Source organism: Coccinella septempunctata, chromosome X (genome assembly GCF_907165205.1).
Source record: "Coccinella septempunctata chromosome X, icCocSept1.1, whole genome shotgun sequence".
Lineage (NCBI taxonomy): Eukaryota > Metazoa > Arthropoda > Insecta > Coleoptera > Coccinellidae > Coccinella > Coccinella septempunctata.
In genome coordinates, this window is record NC_058198.1 from 7984269 (window position 1) to 8003013 (window position 18745).

General features: G+C 37.7%; 1 protein-coding gene across 6 annotated transcripts in view; it reads right to left on the reverse strand.

Annotated features, from left to right (window-relative positions):
- LOC123321925 (nucleolysin TIA-1) overlaps positions 1-18745 on the reverse strand; it is a 248441-nt gene that overhangs the window by 88584 nt on the left and 141112 nt on the right. The gene's annotated exons all lie outside the window — the stretch shown is intronic.

Here is an 18745-nt window from a genome sequence, read left to right on the forward strand (position 1 = left end):
CACACGCAGCCGACTGCAAAAACTGCAAAGGCTGACCTATGTTGGTGTTACGGGAGCTATGGGCACAGCTCCTACAGCAGGGCTTGAGGCCATACTTGATTTGCCTCCCCTACACCAACATGTCAGGAAATGTAGCCTGCTAGAAGCAATAAGAGAATCCCTTAACCGGAATTTCCTACCCGGAAACTGGGTTGGACATATGAGGACATTGATTCAACTGGACTCAAACCTCTTGACAAATCGGATGTCATGCCAATCATTTTCGAATTCGAAACGCCCTTTGAAACGATCATAACTGACCGTCTTAGTGCAATAAGTTTGGTAAATCATTTGGACAAAAAGTCATCCACGTGGTTTACTGATGGATCAGAAAGGGGCACCGGTATTGGCGTATATGGACCTAAACTGAGTATCTATAAAGCCCTGGGAAGTGAACCCGCTATTTTACAAACTGAGACACTGTCTGTTTACGTATGCGCTCAGGAGTGTCTTAAAATTAATCTCAAAGCGGCGCATATCTATTTGACCACGGACAGCCAGGTCATACTGAGGTCCCTGGAATGACACTGCCAGAGATCTCTGCTGAAATGGGAGTGTGGTAATACCATAAAGCAACTGGCCAGAGACAACAAAGTGACTCTACTATGGATACCAGGGCATTGTGGTGTTGAAGGAAATGAGAAAGCCGATGAACTTACAAAAATGCATCAAGGTTATCACCTGCTGGACCTTTGTGTGGGCTTGGAAAATACCAAATACCAAATCCCAACAATGAGAGGTGAACAACAGAATAACCTTTTAGAGAAACACTCCTGGACTTACTCAGTCAAAGAAATTCGTGATGATTTCACCGACCTACATCAGAAAACTGCTAAAGCTGTCACGAGCTGAGCTTCGGTTGATGGTGGGACTGCTGAGAGGACACTGTCGGTACAAATATCATTTGTACCTTATGGGAAAGCCAGCAGATGAGATCTGTAGGCTCTATGGATCAGAAGCAGAAACTGCTGACCTAAGAACCACCCATAGACCCATATGGAGAAACCGGTCCTGGATACTCACGAGGTAACGGCTAAGGTCCCTAAGGATGTGTCGGTTTTATCAACACCATTGATGACCTCCTTTGCTTTCTCTGATTGGTAGGGTAGATAACAAACCTCTGGAATAAAAAATCGACGTGTCCATCCTTTTTTGATTAATCCGGTTTTGCCGACATACAGAGCCGCTCTTTCGTTTTCAATGGCCCACTCTATATATTTGTCTACTAAATCTGCTTCCGTTCTAGTCCATTGTAAAACTAGCGGCTCGAGATTTTTAATCTCTAGATCCTACCGCATATCCATCATGCGAACAAGTGAAAAAAATTCGACCCCCTCTAACGAGTGAGTTTCTGTAAAGAAAACTTTCGAATAGAAAATTAAACGGAGATGGTTTGCGGCCGATGTAAATTCACATTAACGCACTAGCGGTATGTTTTCATAGCACAGTGCTCTCCTTAAAATGAGTTATGTCAGATGGAGGAACGTAATGTGTACTAATAAAACCTTTGAAGTGTTTCGGCAGAGTCAGGATGCTCGTATGTCCTCATTGTAGTGACTCAACATTCCCATTCATTCTCATTTTACGGACCCCGTGAAAAAATACTAATTGCATTTATCCATTTGAGTTTGTTAGTTTAAATGAACTTTCGCTGGCCGCAGTTTCACGCTTGAAATTTCACCAAATGAACTACCGGGGTCCAGACAAAACAACTACGAGAACAGTAAATCTTCGTCCTCCAAACCAAACTGCCTCTCCCTTTGGTATTCATTGGACGTCAATAACGTTACGGCCGCAGCAAAAATTTCTCCTAGTTACGTTTCTAGGATTTTTTCTATACGGATACAGCGAACCAAATAGTTTTGTTCGAAACGGGGTTCATTCCCGGATGTTGGGGGTGAGTTTATTCGACAAAAAATACTTCCTCCTCGTATTTAACCTTACAGGAATCAGGAATCATGTCCGCCAACATTACAGAATGAATTGCCTCATTAATTTTCAGCAGAATTTGGAAAATCTTAAGACATGAACAGAATTTCATGATTACGAAACTTGATGTTAGTAAAAAACACTTTTTCTTTCATTTTTCAACTGTATTTTGCGTATTTTCTTCTGATGTTTCTAGTACATTTATAAGATGATAATAAATTATTATTATTATTGAATAAGGAGAAATATTCGAATCTAATTAGTTTGATTCAATTTAATTTATTCCTATAATGAATAATAATTCGATAATATACTCTATCCTTGACCAAATTATCTCATTTATTTCTATTGGTACAAAGGCGGACTAGAACTGTTGAAGATCAAAATGAAGTCATCAAGACCAACACCCAGCTTCTTGGAATTGATGTGGATATTGTTAAAAAAAAACAAATTTTGAGAAAAATCATCTATAGCCAATTTTCAAAGGAGGTGAGAAGTCCCGGCAAGCATCATCCCTTCATGTGGGTGGCCAAAAAAGCTTCTCCACCAAACGAAAATCGATTATTTCCAAAACACCCTAAATAAACGCACCCCCAACCTCAAAATTCGACGGGGTGGCGAATAACGGAGTCAGCACGAACTTCAAACGTTTGATACAGTTTGAATCTTTCATCAGCTGCCAGAAGTTTACCGTCCTAGTTGTGCAAGGATCAAGGATCGTGTGAGGAGGGCTTTAAAATCAATTCGTAATTTGGAAGCACGTGCCCCCTGCCTCGGAATTATTCATTTTTCGGAGTGAATTGGCCGCTTATGTGTTAAGGTTTTGAAAGATTGATGAGGGTGGGTGGAACAAGGAAACAACAAATTAGGAATCGGTTGCTGGTGTTTCCGACTTCCTTATATCAATTCGATTTGCATGGAAGGTCCTGAACATGGCGAGCATTATCCGATCATCCATCATGAACGTTTAGAATTATCGTTATCAATGTATGAATTCCACATCTTTGGTTTTTCGATGAACGATATTTCCCAGAAGATTTGAGAATAAATATTATTAAACATGATAAAACTTATATGGAATCATAAAGTATTATGAGTGGAATGAGGTGTTTCTAATGAATCTTCCATGAGTAAATGACACAATTTCCATGAATATCACACATTGCACTTCTGAAATTTGGGGACAGATCCAGAACAATTCAGTCAACCATCCATTATATATTTATGCTATTTCATGCCTGAAATTCAACATTTATCCCACTTTTCACACAGCACAGTGATGGATAAACATAAGCTACGAGAATGAAGGAGTAAATCAACAAATTGTTGAAAAAGTTATAGGTTTCTTGGTTACACCCTGGAAGTCTTTTTTTAACTAATCTATCACGTGCTTGTATATAACTTCTTCGCCGTGTGAAATCTGGAGGCTGTATTTTATGAGGCCCTTCGGTTGTATTTTCACCCAAGCAGGATAATATATAGTGGAGATCGATATAATTTGTGACCTTATCCACTCTGATAGTAAAGATGCCAGAGGCTCAACAACGAATGAAAATTGATACCGGTATTAAAAATGTACTTCTCTCGCTTTGATTTCGATATAACCTACAGAAGTTTTATAACAGAAGGGAACATTTTTCGAACACCTACATTTATTCATCCCTACTGTTGTCAATCTCAAAAATATAGAAAAATAATGGGAGTACAAGGAACGAAACGCCTCGTATTGTTGTATTTCAATTTCCATAATCAAAATAAAATGTTCCGCTAACACACTTACTTTATCAAGTGGATATTTTAAACACTAATCTACCTACACAGTGACTTAAACCCAAATCAGCAGAATCACAGAGCTAAAATCGCATTTGTAACATTCTTATTACAATTTATTACACTAGGTCCGAATTTCATTACACTTGGCATTCCAGAGTCATGCCTGTTTAGTGTAGGTTTCATCTACAGCTGTAGCAACCACCAAATGGAATTTGGACTGGTAGTTATTACAAATTTATCAGCCCAAATCCCAATTCGCTTACACAATTACAAGGCATATCTCAGGAAAGACTAGTGTGATAAAATTTGGACCTGATGTAATAAATTGTAATAAAAATGTAACAAAGCGTAGTATGCTTCCTTGGCAGGGAGATTTGGCTGGTGTAGGTTTAAGTCACTTTTACCTACTTGCCAAGAAACCTTGAACCAAAGACACTTTGAAATTGAACATCGAAATCTATCCCATTTTGAAAAAAAAAATAATGGGAGTACAAGGAACGAAACGCCTTGTATTGTTGTATTTCAATTTCCATAATTAAAATGAAATGTTCTGCTAACACAGTTACTTTATCAAGTGGATATTTTAAACACTAATTTACCTAAACAGTGACTTAAACCCAAATCAGCAAAATCACATAGCTAAAACCGCATTTGTAACATTTTTATTACAATTTATTACACCAGGTCCGAATTTTATTACACTTGGCATTCCAGAGTCATGCCTGTTTAGTGTAGGTTTCATCTACAGCTGTAGCAGCCACCAAATGGAATTTGGACTAGTAGTTATTGCAAATTTATCAGTCCAAATCCCAATTCGCTTTCACAATTACAAGGCATATCTCAGGAAAGACTAGTGTGATAAAATTTTGACCTGATGTAATAAATTGTAATAAAAATGTAACAAAGTGTAGTATGCTTCCTTGGCAGGGAGATTTGGCTGGTGTAGGTTTAAGTCACTTTTACCTACTTGCCAACAAACCTTGAACCATAGACACTTTGAAATTGAACATCGAAAGTTTGTATTTATCCCATTTCGAAAACTTGTGATCCTTTTGAGAAATCTTCTTTTTATATGAAGCTTGGGTTTTTTTAGTGGATTTCGAATGACGAATTCCCTGCTGTAGTATAAATCCCAATGGTCGGGTAGATTTGTTGAACAGAACAGAATCGATTGGATTTATTTGGTCTTCGTGTTAGTTCTGGTCGCAATTGGAAACAGGTAAAAGTTTCCTCGGTACGAACATGTTATCAGTTCCATATTTAATGTTCGTAGTGGAGGATGAATACCAACCATTGTTACAGAAGCTGGAAGCTCATATATCAAGCTCTCACCTATTAGGCATAATTATTAATAATTAAACTTACGTGCTAGGCAAATACATGGCGAAATTGAACAATAATAAATTCATATTTGAGCAACCAAACAAGAGTTAGGTTACGGGCTGAAACACTGTTAATCTGTGTTCAGAAATGATGATTTAGTATTTAGTTCGTCGATCGTTGCATACGGCCAAATAGGTCTGCATAGGATTGGGTACCGTTCCCGATCATTTATTTGTCCCATAAAAGCTATCGAATCGATTAAATATGGCCGCCAATGTGATCGTATTTACAACATCTAACCCTCATTATCAGGAATAAGTACACGCCATTTTCAGTATGGAGCACGTGAAGCAAATACTTGCCAATAATTTCAAATATCATTTCATTTGGACTATTTCAATTAAATCATTATTATTTTTCACATTCCTCTCCATTTATACCTGCGCAAAAAAATTAACGCACATTCTGAAAATCTCAATTTTCATGAAAGTTAACTCTACATTGACTTTATAACTTATTTTTTATGTTCTCTCGGGAAGGTTTTGAACGAAACAAGACACATTTAATGGAAGAAAAATTCAGGATTTCACCGAATCTTATGTGAAAGAAGAGAAATGAACAATTTTCAAAATACTGAAATGCTGATAAGTGATTTAATACTTGGTATTTCCAACCCTTGCATTAATTACAGCTCGGCAACGACGGTTCATACTCAAAATGAGTGATCTTAAAATGTTCTGATCTAATCCTTCCCAGATTTCTCCGAGTTGGATTTCTAAGTCATTAAGAGTAGCTGGATGATTTTCTGAACTTCTCAGCCTTCTATTGAGGTTGTCCCAAACCTGCTCAATCGGATTGAGATCTGGACTTCTTGCTGGCCATTCCATTCGAGAGACTTCAACCTCTTCAAGGTACTCCTGAACGATGCGCGCACGATGGGGTCTGGCATTATCGTCCATAAAAATGAAATTTTCACCAATGTATGGGGCAAATGGCACTACATGCTCTTCAAGAATGTTCCTTATATACTTATCAGCATTCATAGCTCCATTATCAACGACCACTAGGTCTGTGCGAGCAGTCAAAGATATTCCACCCCATACCATAATCGATCCTCCCCCGAAACCAGTAGTATTCAGGAAATTGCACTGAGCATATCTTTCATGTGGAAGTCTGTATACAAGGGAACGTCGATCACAATGGCAGAGGCTTAATCTAGACCCATCTGTGAAGAGCTCTCTCTTTCCCAATCGGCCTCTTCCCAATGGATATGCTCTCTCGCAAAATCCAAACGCGCCCTTCAATGGGCTGGGGTAAGAGCTGGGCCTCTTGCCGCGACACGAAGCCTTAAATCATATTCTCTGAGGCGATTTCTTATTGTCTGAGTGCTAATTTGCACCTCATGAGTTTGCTCAAGCTGAATTTGAAGGAGGCGAGCGGTTGCAAACCGTTGTCTCAACGAAGAAACCCTCAAGTAACGTTCTTGAATGGCAGTTGTTACCCTTGGTCTAACCTGTCCTGGTCTTCGGACATTCATACCTGTCTTCCTGAATCGCTACAACATTCTGGACACACTTGTATGGGAAACTCCAAACCTTTCTGCAATTCTTGTGTATGTCCACCCTTCTTCTCGCAAAACTACCGCTTGGGCACATTCCTCTTGGGTCAAATTGCGTGTTTCGCGTTGCATAGCGATCGACTGTAGAAAATCAAACGAAAGAGAAACTATTGATCACTAGAATTGATCGAGAACAACTGATTTTAGAATGGAGCCAATACATTCAAAATCTGATAATATCATATTTTTTATTTCTGTTGGGAAAAAACATCTGTATTGAAGAAAACCGTTGAAAGTGGATAACATATGCATGCATAATTCTGATAAAAATAATTATCATTGAGAACACCTTCAGTTGTAGAATAAATTTGAGATTTCCATAATGTGCGTTAATTTTTTTGCGCAGTGTATTTTCTTAGAAAAGAAAGGCTTTGCAAACGAGGTATCTTCTACCCCATCTTCCCGTTGGGGATGTTTTCAATGACCCACTATGTATATTGAGACTATAACATTCATCTGTAAAAAAATTATACCACTGAGAAATTTTTCATGTTCTCGCGTGTTTTGAGTAAGAGATATTCCACTGTGAGGGTTATTATCTTGTGTCCAGAAGGTGTGGCAGAGGAGGGAGAGAATGCGAAACTATTTTATCCCTTCGTCATGCTAAGGCACTAGTAGAACTCTATCTAATGACCCCATCTCAACTCTACTCAATGTAATATCGATAATGCTGGTGATAGGCTTTTCAACCGAGTGCTGGTTATTATCGACATGAGTCTAACTTTCAAAGAAATCATTGGGGTGACACTAATTAGTTTAGGTAATGATTTCCTTCTTCTTTGTTGGTCTTTATTACATACAGAGGGGGGTTTTCGGGACTTTTCGTCGAGAAAGAAATCCAGATTAAGAAAAGAATTGAAACATAATAACTACTTGTGCAGTACAGTTCCAAATATCTGAAAGAATTGTTCTCGAAAGGAGCCTTTGATATGATTTGGGAAGAAACGAAATATATCACTATTTTAACAGTTACTGACTATTGTATGGACAGATAAGTTCAAAAACTGGCACATGCAGAAACAAGGGACCCACCCTTCAAGCGCATAAAGCTTCCACCCTGTAGTTGAGAGTCTAATGACCCGGACAACCGTCGAATATAATCCTGGAAAAGTTCATTAGCGAAGGTCCAAACATTGACATTCCAGAGATCCCAATTTTGCCTTGGACTGTATCTGGATCTTAGGGATTGCTAAAAACCTGACGAACTTAAGCTCAACTATTTCACTTCAATATGGGAAAATGTGCCTAGGGAACAGGCTATATATGCCATCACATAACATTGCAAATGTGATACGCATAGTTTTACGTTTAATGGTTAAATATATGTTAGAACGCATCCCCTATAGCAATGTTTCACTTCCGGTTTGTGCACATGTATATGCAAACTCTGCATTCCTTATCTGAATAGAATTACTTGTATTTCACCTAGGCTATTGTACCTACTGGCTTGAATTGCAGCTTTGGACGGTTATAATTGAGTACGAATTAAAAAGCTCATAACGAAACTCTGCCTCATAATTGAAATTACATCGATTATATGAAATCGAGCCTATAGATGAATCATAACTCACGAATGGAATTGGAAATTTGCGTTTTGTCCAATATCATTAAGATTTTTGTCTCAAAAAATAAAAGTCATATGATGAATTAAATGTGTGCAGAGAAATGATTGAATCAGGCAGTGGTTCAAGGGGTGATTTTGCAGGGTGAAGCCATAATTTCATAATTGAAATTCTGTAAGGTGTTTGTTGATATAAAATAGGTATCCTCATCTTCTTCGAGATTTTTCGAAAGACAACTTTAGAATCGAGTATCTCCAAGAAAAATCATCGTGGATATGAATATGATACATATCCTAAAAGAGCACACTCTTCTAGTGATAAATATCAAAATTTCATCTAGCTCGGTGGAACCGTTCGGTCTTGACGATTTTTTAACTTGCCCCTTCTTTTTGAGAATTTTTCTAAGGTCAAATTCGACACTTCTTATCCTAGAAAAATCATCGTGGATTCAAATATGATATACATGTTCTGAAAAATAATGTTTTAATGTTAATTATTTAGGTAGGTACCCAACTGAAAGGGGCAGCAAATTCCGAAAAGAGCTATGGACTGGAAATATACAGGGAAGTTGATCCTATATGCATTTTTGAAAAATAACTGCTCTGCACTTGAATTTACAAAGGGGTGCGAAAGCTTTTGGTCTTTCTTTGAGCCTTCACTAACCTTAGCATGAGAAAGATTCATTAAAACATATTTCAACCAATACTGGGTGTTTTTATGTAACTGAAAGCTCCCTCCCTTTTTTGTCCTTTCAGTCGGCATTTGGTACATTTTATTTTCGTTTCTTTGATGTTGAACTGAAAGTCGATTAAAACATGACGAAAGGGTGGGTCTTGCGCGGCGCCAAAAAATTCAATTTTCGCCCGCAAACATAGAAGAACATCGATTTTACACGAAAACATTGCTGAGCGAGAGAATGTGGTTAATACCACTTGCGTATTGTAATGAGGGAATAGCCGCTTCAAAGGATAATTTCCTTTGTATATATTTCGTGTGCGATACTCGTGGTTCATACTATTTCAAAATCGGTCATGAATTTTAACGCCTTGTTGCCGGTACTATTTTCAACGGGGCCAGTCTGAAATGGAATGAATTATTCGTTGTATCTATATGTACATAAATTTGAGGGGGTGCATGCGGATTATGAAAATATTTGTTCATTGTCCTGATCGTGTGTTGGCCGCGAGTGCGTCTCGTTAGGGAAAAATTAATGTGTTGGAGTAATTTTTGACAACATAACCGATACAAGGGATATTCGCTGAATTGTTTTCTGTCAAATGCACCATTATATTTGCGTTGTTCTCGAATTATGATCGATCGTTTAAAAAACGCCGTTTTAGCAACATAGTGTGCACATAGTGAAAAATGATGAGTTTAATTCATTCAAATCCTGCTTATCTGTTTGTCGTATGTATCGGATTTTTATAATCTTCTTCAGATTGATGGCAGTGTCTTTGAAATTGTTGTGATTGGGTTTTGAGCCTCACCAATTTCAGCAGGTTGAAGTAGGTTTCAATGATGAACTAGAAACAGGAAGAGCATTTGTTGTTTTTTCTGCAGCATATGACACAGTATGGAAGGATGGTTTGATTTTCAAACCTTATACAAATCTGAAGTGTGCAAAGATGGTTCGCTTACTAGAAAACATGCTATCAGATAGAAGGTTTCGTGTTTTTGTTGATGATAACAGTAATAACTTCAAAGCTTTGAATAATGGTCTTCCACAAGGGTCAGTTGTAGCGCCTCTTCTTTTCAGTTTATACCTGTGTGATACCCCTACTACTTCTTCTGAGAAATTTATATACAAACCCAAATAAAACCGAGGTTTCGTGTTTCCATTTGAATAACCATCAAAATTTGAGAAAATTGAGCGTAGTTTTCGGTTATTCTTTTTTGAAACATAACTTCAATCCAAAATATCTAGGAGATAAGCTGGATTCCTCGCTGAATTTCAAAGAACATTTGGAAAATTTGCGTCTGAAGTTGAAAACTAGGAATAATATCCTGAGTAAACTAGCTGGTACTTCATGGTATGCTGATGGAACTACTCTTAGAACGGCAGGTTTGTTCGGCTGCTAAATATTGTTGCCCCATTTGGGTTGAAAGTACTCATGTGCAAAAACTTGATGCACAGCTGAATCTGTCGATGAGAATTATTACTGAAACTATTACATCTTCACCTATTCAATGGTTAACAGTTCTTTCAAACATTTTACCGCCCCCTATTCGTAGACAGAGTGCAGTTTCAAATTCTTGTAATAAATTTTACTCCTTTCCTGACTCATTTCCAATTCTGTCCTATATTCCATAAAATACGATCACTAGATCGAAGTTGCGTAAACCCTTATGGTTCAACTCTTTCCTTAATTCAACTGGGACAAGAACATTTGGCAGTCTGAATTGAATACGTGCACTATTTTCAACCAAGAATTAGTTAGTGATCCCTCGAATAGAATTCTTGGTTTTGATCTTCCCACGAAAATATGGTGTATTCTGAATAGTATAAGAACATGTCACGGACGTTGCAATAGTATGCTTTTTCGATGGAATTCACTAGTTGTTTTGATCTTGCCAGGAAAATATGGTGTATTCTGAATCGTTTAAGAACAGAACAATAGTATGCTTTTCCGATGGAATTCAGTTATATATATATATATATATATATATATATTTTTTTTTTTCTATATTCTTTTGATATAGAGCATTACAATCTTGAACAGCAAACAATAATTATAGCATGTGTATGAGCTACAGTTTTAGCAGAGGTTAGCGTAACGGGGTACCATACAAATTGGTGTATGATACAAGAGCTTAGGGAAAAACCTCAGTAAAAAAACCCTTTCTCCCCGTGAGTGTAGTGGATTGTAATTGTTCACGAAATAAGCTGAAATATTCCATATTGAAGGGCATCTCGCACTGCAAAAATTGATTCTTTCTCCAACAAAAAGGAAAATCCAGAAAGTCTTCTCCAAGATACCAGAAACTTTTATCTGAAATAAAGAGAAAACAAAAGCAGAAAAACGTAAAATAATAAAATTAGATTCAATATGTCAGATTGACCTAAAATTGACAACCCAATTCAAAAAATATTCGGAAACTGCATGTATAGCTCTAAAACCATCCTGAAATTTATAATATAGATTGGACAATGATTAACTAGTTAAAAGCCCTATATAGTAATGAATGCGGGGAACCAGAAGAAACCATGATCATCTGGTTAATCATCGTCCCATTTATAAATTTCAGTTAAATATCATTAAGTCTTCGAATCAGTTTAATGACAGCTGTGTTGTTTACTTTTTCTTTCTCGTTTTCTGACATAATTCCGAGATGTAGAAAGGATAAAGGTATTTTATGTCAATGGAAAAGAAGCCCTTCAGTGTTAAAAGCTTATTATGCTTTTGTGAACAAATTTGTCATCACTACACTACTCATGGGTAGACAGGGTCTATTTACTGAGGTTTTTCTTCAGCTCTTTTATCATACGCCGAATTGTATAGTACTCTTACATATGCTTTATTGTTTAATAACTGAAAATGTAAGGCTGATATTCAAAATATCTGATATATAGCCTTCTTTGAAACTTTGTCGGTTTTAAAATTCAATTTTTTATCCTTATTTCTTGATCACACTCTTATCTTGGTCCTCAATCCTCATACCTAGATTCTCATATTTTCAGTTTCCCATTTTGAATATTGACCCTGGTTTCTTTCTAGAGTAGCAATCGCATCAGAAAACGAAAAGATTCACACTCTTATCTTGGTCCTCAATCCTCATACCTAGATTCTCATATTTTCAGTTTTCCATTTTGAATATTGACCCTGGTTTTTTTCTAGAGTAGCAATCGCATCAGAAAACGAAAAGATTCACACTCTTATCTTGGTCCTCAATCCTCATACCTAGATTCTCATATTTTCAGTTTTCCATTTTGAATATTGACCCTGGTTTCTTTCTAGAGTAGCAATCGCATCAGAAAACGAAAAGATTCACACTCTTATCTTGGTCCTCAATCCTCATACCTAGATTCTCATATTTTCAGTTTTCCATTTTGAATATTGACCCTGGTTTCTTTCTAGAGTAGCAATCGCATCAGAAAACGAAAAGATTCAGAAATGCTTCGAGTATTTCATCGGGAGAAACGCTGATTTAAAACTGAGGCTTTCTTCTTCAAAACATCGATCTCGGCTGTAATGCATTCTTTTTTCATCGAAGTGGGATCGAGTGTAAAGGCCCTCCGGAGTAGATTAGTGTAGAACGAAACGAATTCGCAGTAGCATTCGGGTCGGATGGCTGGAGTGAAAAAAGAATTAACATACGCTGCCAAAATGAAATATCAGATGTGATAAAATTTCAATTTGAATTTCATGTTCTGATCGAAAAGGGGGGGTTGGTACGCGGGAAAAGCCCCAAACGAATGTATTCGCTCTCGGTATGAAGAAATAATTCCAAACGCCGGAGGAGGGGGATGTTTTATCTCTGTTATTCTGCGATTTTTAATTTAACCCACTGCTCCATTAGAAGAGTAGCAATATTCATCTGAGGAATCGGACAGGAAAGGTGCCACGAGATTATTAAAAATATAATTTGCATATTCAATTTGCATTTTTCAACCGCGAAATTATATATTTCAAGAGTTTTCCCTTATTTATTGCGCTGTGTATATCCCACGAAAAATATCGCTGGAAATTATAAGTAATAATATCAAACACACTTCGTGCTAATTGAAAAAACATAACCATCCTTGCTAAAAAAATATTAATACTGATGTAAAATATGACAATCATCGAATAAAACCAAAGTATCAGCAACCCCAATCATTGAAATTTAAAAAGAAAGAGTTCTAGTGCCAGGAATAGAGCATTTACTCCCTTCATTGGCCTGAAACCTTCCCGTAACAAAAGAAAATCTACAAGAAAGCTTCAGGAGAAGGTAAAAACAGAAAGAACTTCACTCTGAACCTCAGAAAATGAAATATTTCAAAAAATTTCTTAGGAATTTTAACACTATGAGAACTAAAAAAATTCTGGATCTTGGCAAGGATATGCTTCACCTCTTTATTGGATTCCTTACAAGGCATTTTCATCTCAGGAAGCACCTCATGAGAAAGGGTCTGGCAGAAAGTGAAAGAATGTTCAGATTCTGTGAGGAGCACGATGAAACTCCAGATGACAGTATGCCTCGCCATTGGTAGCCAACAAAGAAATGCTTTTTGGACGAGAAACAAGGAGGTAACCTCCTTGAAGGCATCCTAGGTACCGGAGTCGTTGGAAATTTGGAGCTGCACTGCGGGCTGTAGAATATTTAGCGTCAAAAATAACTCTGATGGGAGGGCACAATAGTTTTTAAGGTCACAGTGCAATGCAACCGCCTTTAAAATCTACAATCCACGATGTAGACCTCAAGATGGGAAACCAAGAAGGAAGAATGTGAAATTTGCCATCCCGATTAATGTTTTTTTTCTTAATATTGTCCGCAGATCCGAGAAAGCAATATTCATGATTCAAATTTAGATAAAGATCAAGGGGAAAGTACTCCTGAACTATAGTGGCGACTGGCTGGAGGCATGAAAATGAAATATTAAAAATTTATTATTGATAAGGCAATCCTTAAAATCCGATATGACAGGTGAAGAATCACTACCAGAATATGCTCGCTCAACTTATATCCGGCTCGGAGGGCCAAATCTTCTCTCTGAGATCTTCCTGACATACTTGACTCCTGCCAGCAGGAACGAATGAAATCAACTCCGCTCCGATACGAATTTAGCAAAAAATCGATCCGGAATAAAGATATTAATGCATTTCAAAATCCTGCCGTGTGTGTTAACTCCAACGTGGCAATATTTGCATTCGGATTTGGTTACGTTAAATGTGATACATTTTTTCATTGGATCGCGTGACTTTCCAATATTCGTGTAATCCAGTGGGGCACGCGTGTCACTAGTTGCCTATCCCTATTTAAAACCCTCGACAATTCCTTGTATTGCAGAAATATGTTTCGCCTTCATTAAAAGTTTCCACCAAATGAATATGAAGCAGACATGTCTAACAGACCGAGTTGTGGCAACTTTGTCAGACCTGAGGCAGTTTCCTAACTGAAAAAGTTCTACATACAATACCTTCTGTAAGCCGAAAGCTTCTACCCTCCCTCATTTACCCTTTACCCTTACCGGGGGTGCACTGACATATAGTGCTGTGGCACTAAGATGCTCTATGTGCTCAAAATTCAGTTTCTCGCCATCTATTTTCAATCTTTATTCAACCACATGTTCATCCATAGCGCATTTAAATATAAAATCTATAATTCCGTCATGTTAGAACATCATTTTCAATCAATAGTTCAAAAGCCCAATGATTAAGGGTTTCGTTTGATGCTTTGATATATTATGTTTATTATTATCTGTCTTTGAAAATAATTTTGTAAGCTGTATGTTATTAATCGCATTTTATATTTGCATATCTGATTAGTTATTATAAGTGTCAGAGTGAGGTCGAAAAAGTAAACTAGAGTTACGCAATAAATTAAAAGAAAGAAGATGTTTGAATGTTGACCAAAAGCGTGCAAGGGTAGAAGCATCGCGTTCGATCTGTGCTTGATTTGAAAACGATGTAGACTTCTTAAACCGAATTGTTACTATGGATGAGACTTGGGTACATTTCTACGATCCAGAAACAAAGCAACAGTCGATGGAATGGCGACACTCTGGTTTTCTAAGACCTAAAAATTTTCATGTCCAAAAATCTATTGAAAAAGTTCTTGCTTCAGTTTTTTGGGATCGCCATGGAGTAATCATGATTGATTTTTTGGATAAGGGTAGAACAATAACCGGAGATTACTATTCGACATTACTGACCACTCTACGGAAAAAAATTAAAGAGAAAAGACGCGGAAAGCTATCCAAAGGTGTTCTGTTTTTGCAGGACAACGCCCCTGCACACAAATCTCCTGTTTCCATGCAAAAAATTCGTGATTTAGGGTTTGAATTACTAGATCACCCCCCTTATTCACCAGATTTGGCTCCATCGGCGTTCTGAGGCGTAGGAAAGTGAAAATAAGTACACAAGTCCATATTTGTATAGGGGATGTGACAATCACTATCATTGTGCAAGATTTTCTGGCCAAAACTCATGAAAACTTATTCCATAACCAACATATTACACCGATATGTCTTCGATAGACAAATTTTGTGTTTCACCAACCGATTTCTGGTATTTCTTGACACACCTAACAGATCCCAGAAGTAAATCCTGATGATCCTGCAGTATTGCTGTGGTATACGGTAAAATTCGAAAACTGAATGAAGCCACATCTGCTACATGTAACAAATTTACGAGACATGAACCTTTTGAGGTCAGATAGCACAGGCCAGTGGTGCGGCGTAGGGTATAGTCATCATGCCGAACTTATTAAAAGTCACGCTGTGTTGAATGAAGGATAATTGCCTAATGTTGGAGACTCGAATGATGGAGTACAGTTATAGTCGAAAGTTTTCAGTTTTTCTCGGCAATAGGAATCCCAACATGTCCTCCCATATATAGGGTGTCACATCCAAAACAGACTACCTTTTGTGAAAAGCCTCAGAATTGCCAATTTTGAAGATTCCACTACTGAATCATCATAATACTTTTGTTTGAATCAAGCCAAGAATGACATTACCTCGATTTGATCAAGTGAGTAGCCTGGAAGATCAAAACCTCATGGGGGCCAGTTATCATGAAATCGATTGAAAGGGCTTTTGAAGTATCTGCGACCAGATTAAAGTATAAGAATAGTCCTTCGCTAACCGAGGGCGTTTGTAATGTGTCCCAAATTTTCTCAGAGACAACAGCAGCAATCTGGAAGGATATAATCATTTCTTCTTTCTATGGTGATGGGGTGAACGTGTGGAATAACTGTGTATTTCCTCAGCAGATGGCTGCACATTTCCACATCAAGTCCATTCGAGGAAACGGCCTCCGGCAATTTTTGAGATCAGAAAGACCGGCCCCGCTCTGAATTTAAAATCGTATACCCTCAATCTACGCAGTAATTGTACATCGTTGCGGCCAACAAAATCCATTGAATTAAATTCTGAAGCAGCTCTTTGTTTGTCGCTGTCGAAGTAATTATTTTCGTTAGGGCCTTTTGAAAGTATTCAAATCAAAGGTTCGCCGACTGCTAGCAGGAAACTGTCACTGGGGGCTTTAACTGCGTTTACACTGGCGACACATATCGCCAAGCCTTCTCTCCAATTAATAATTTACACGTACCTTTGCGTGCGCCACACATATATCCTGACGCATTTTACGTATATATACCTCATTCAGGTGAAACAGGGTTACCGTCTACCTTATAATGGTTACGGCTACAGTGATGTTATCACTGCATTAATTAATATTCCTAATCTACCAAACAACCGTGTCCTAGGCGTAAGTTGGCCTTTTTTCAGCCTGAAAGAATGCATAATGAAACTCAAAACCGTTAGAGTGTGTGAGGGTGCTTCTCCATTCCGAACCCTGCAAGTTGATTTATTCATTGCAGTCTCACTCGTTTTCATTCTGCGAATGAAAATGCGTTCATTTCATCGTTGGCCTGAAATTCCATTCTACAACGATTGTTATCGACTAGTTGAAGTTGTTGTTCCCTACAGTGACAGCGTAATTTGGATTGATTCTCCCAATTTTTTTTATTGCCAATTGAAATGATGTGTGAGAGAGAAGAATATCTGCCAATTGAACACTTCTAATGTCCACGCTTTTGTAGTCCTTACCCATGACCTGAGAATTAATAAGGAACGATCAAATATCGGCAAATCAGAATCAGAATCAATAGGTGATTCATCACGAGTTTGTTCCTAGTAAAGCGCCGATGATGATTCGTTTCAAATCCCTGCGCAAAAAAATTAACGCACATTCTGAAAATCTCAATTTTAATGAAAGTTAACTCTACATTGACTTTATAACTTATTTTTTATGTTTTCTCAGGAAGGTTTTGAACGAAACAAGACACATTAAATGGAAGAAAAATTCAGTATTTCACCGAATCTTATGTGAAAGAAGAGAAATGAACAATTTTCAAAATACTGAAATGCTGATAAGTGATTTAATAATTGGTATTTCCACCCCTTGCGTTAATTACAGCTCGGCAACGACGGTTCATACTCAAAATGAGTGATCTTAAAATGTTCTGATCTAATCCTTCCCCGATTTCTCCGAGTTGGATTCCTAAGTCATTAAGAGTAGCTAGATGATTTTCTGAACTTCTCAGCCTTCTATTGAGGTTGTCCCAAACCTGCTCAATAGGATTGAGATCTGGCCATTCCATTCGAGAGACTTCAACCTCTTCAAGGTACTCCTGAACGATGCGCGCACGATGGGGTCTGGCATTATCGTCCATAAAAATGAAATTTTCACCAATGTATGGGGCAAATGGCACTACATGCTCTTCAAGAATGTTCCTTATATACTTATCAGCATTCATAGCTCCATTATCAACGACCACTAGGTCTGTGCGAGCAGTCAAAGATATTCCACCCCATACCATAATCGATCCTCCCCCGAAACCAGTAGTATTCAGGAAATTGCACTGAGCATATCTTTCATGTGGACGTCTGTATACAAGGGAACGTCGATCACAATAGTAGAGGCAGAATCCAGACTCATCTGTGGAGAGAACTCTTTCCCAATCGGCCTCTTCCCAATGGATATGCTCTCTCGCAAAATCCAAACGCGCCCTTCGATGGGCTGGGGTGAGAGCTGGGCTTCTTGTCGCGACACGAGGCCTTAAATCATATTCTCTGAGGCGATTTCTTATTGTCTGAGTGCTAATTTGCACCTCATGAGTTTGCTCAAGCTGAATTTGAAGGAGGCGAGCGGTTGCAAACCGTTGTCTCAACGAAGAAACTCTCAAGTAACGTTCTTGAATGGCAGTTGTTACCCGTGGTCTACCCTGTCCTACAACTATTGCTTGAAGTTGAAATAAAATATTGACGCTTATTCCGAAACTGCAGATCATCTTGGTGTTTTTGTTTCCAATAATGAGGAAAAAACCTTGAAATTTTCAAATTTCAAATCTTGACAGACCATTTCACCAATTGAATGTACAAATCTCTTCGTGCATTGTCCAGCTTTGAAAGCTACTGGAGATAAATCGATGAAATTCGAAACAGGATTCCAATAAAATCTGGGAAAGACCTTTCGAGTTTGTGGTTTGATGTCGAAAGTAGAATAGGGAGGAATGAAATATCAATAATCATATTTTCGACTATTAATTGGAGATAGATTAGTGAAAATCGGAATATGTTTGTATCGATGTTGCTTCATGGAATTTGAGCTGTATATAGCATCAGCTCGGTATGTTTTTGAGTAATGAAAATTTCAATCTTGCATCACTATATTCATGGTTATTTCCTGCATTAAACCACGCAGCGTGGGTAGCCTGATTGAGTATACTTCGGTCTCATACTACAAAGGGGGACATTATTAAGTTTCCATTCAAATAATATTCGATATGTTCGATGAGT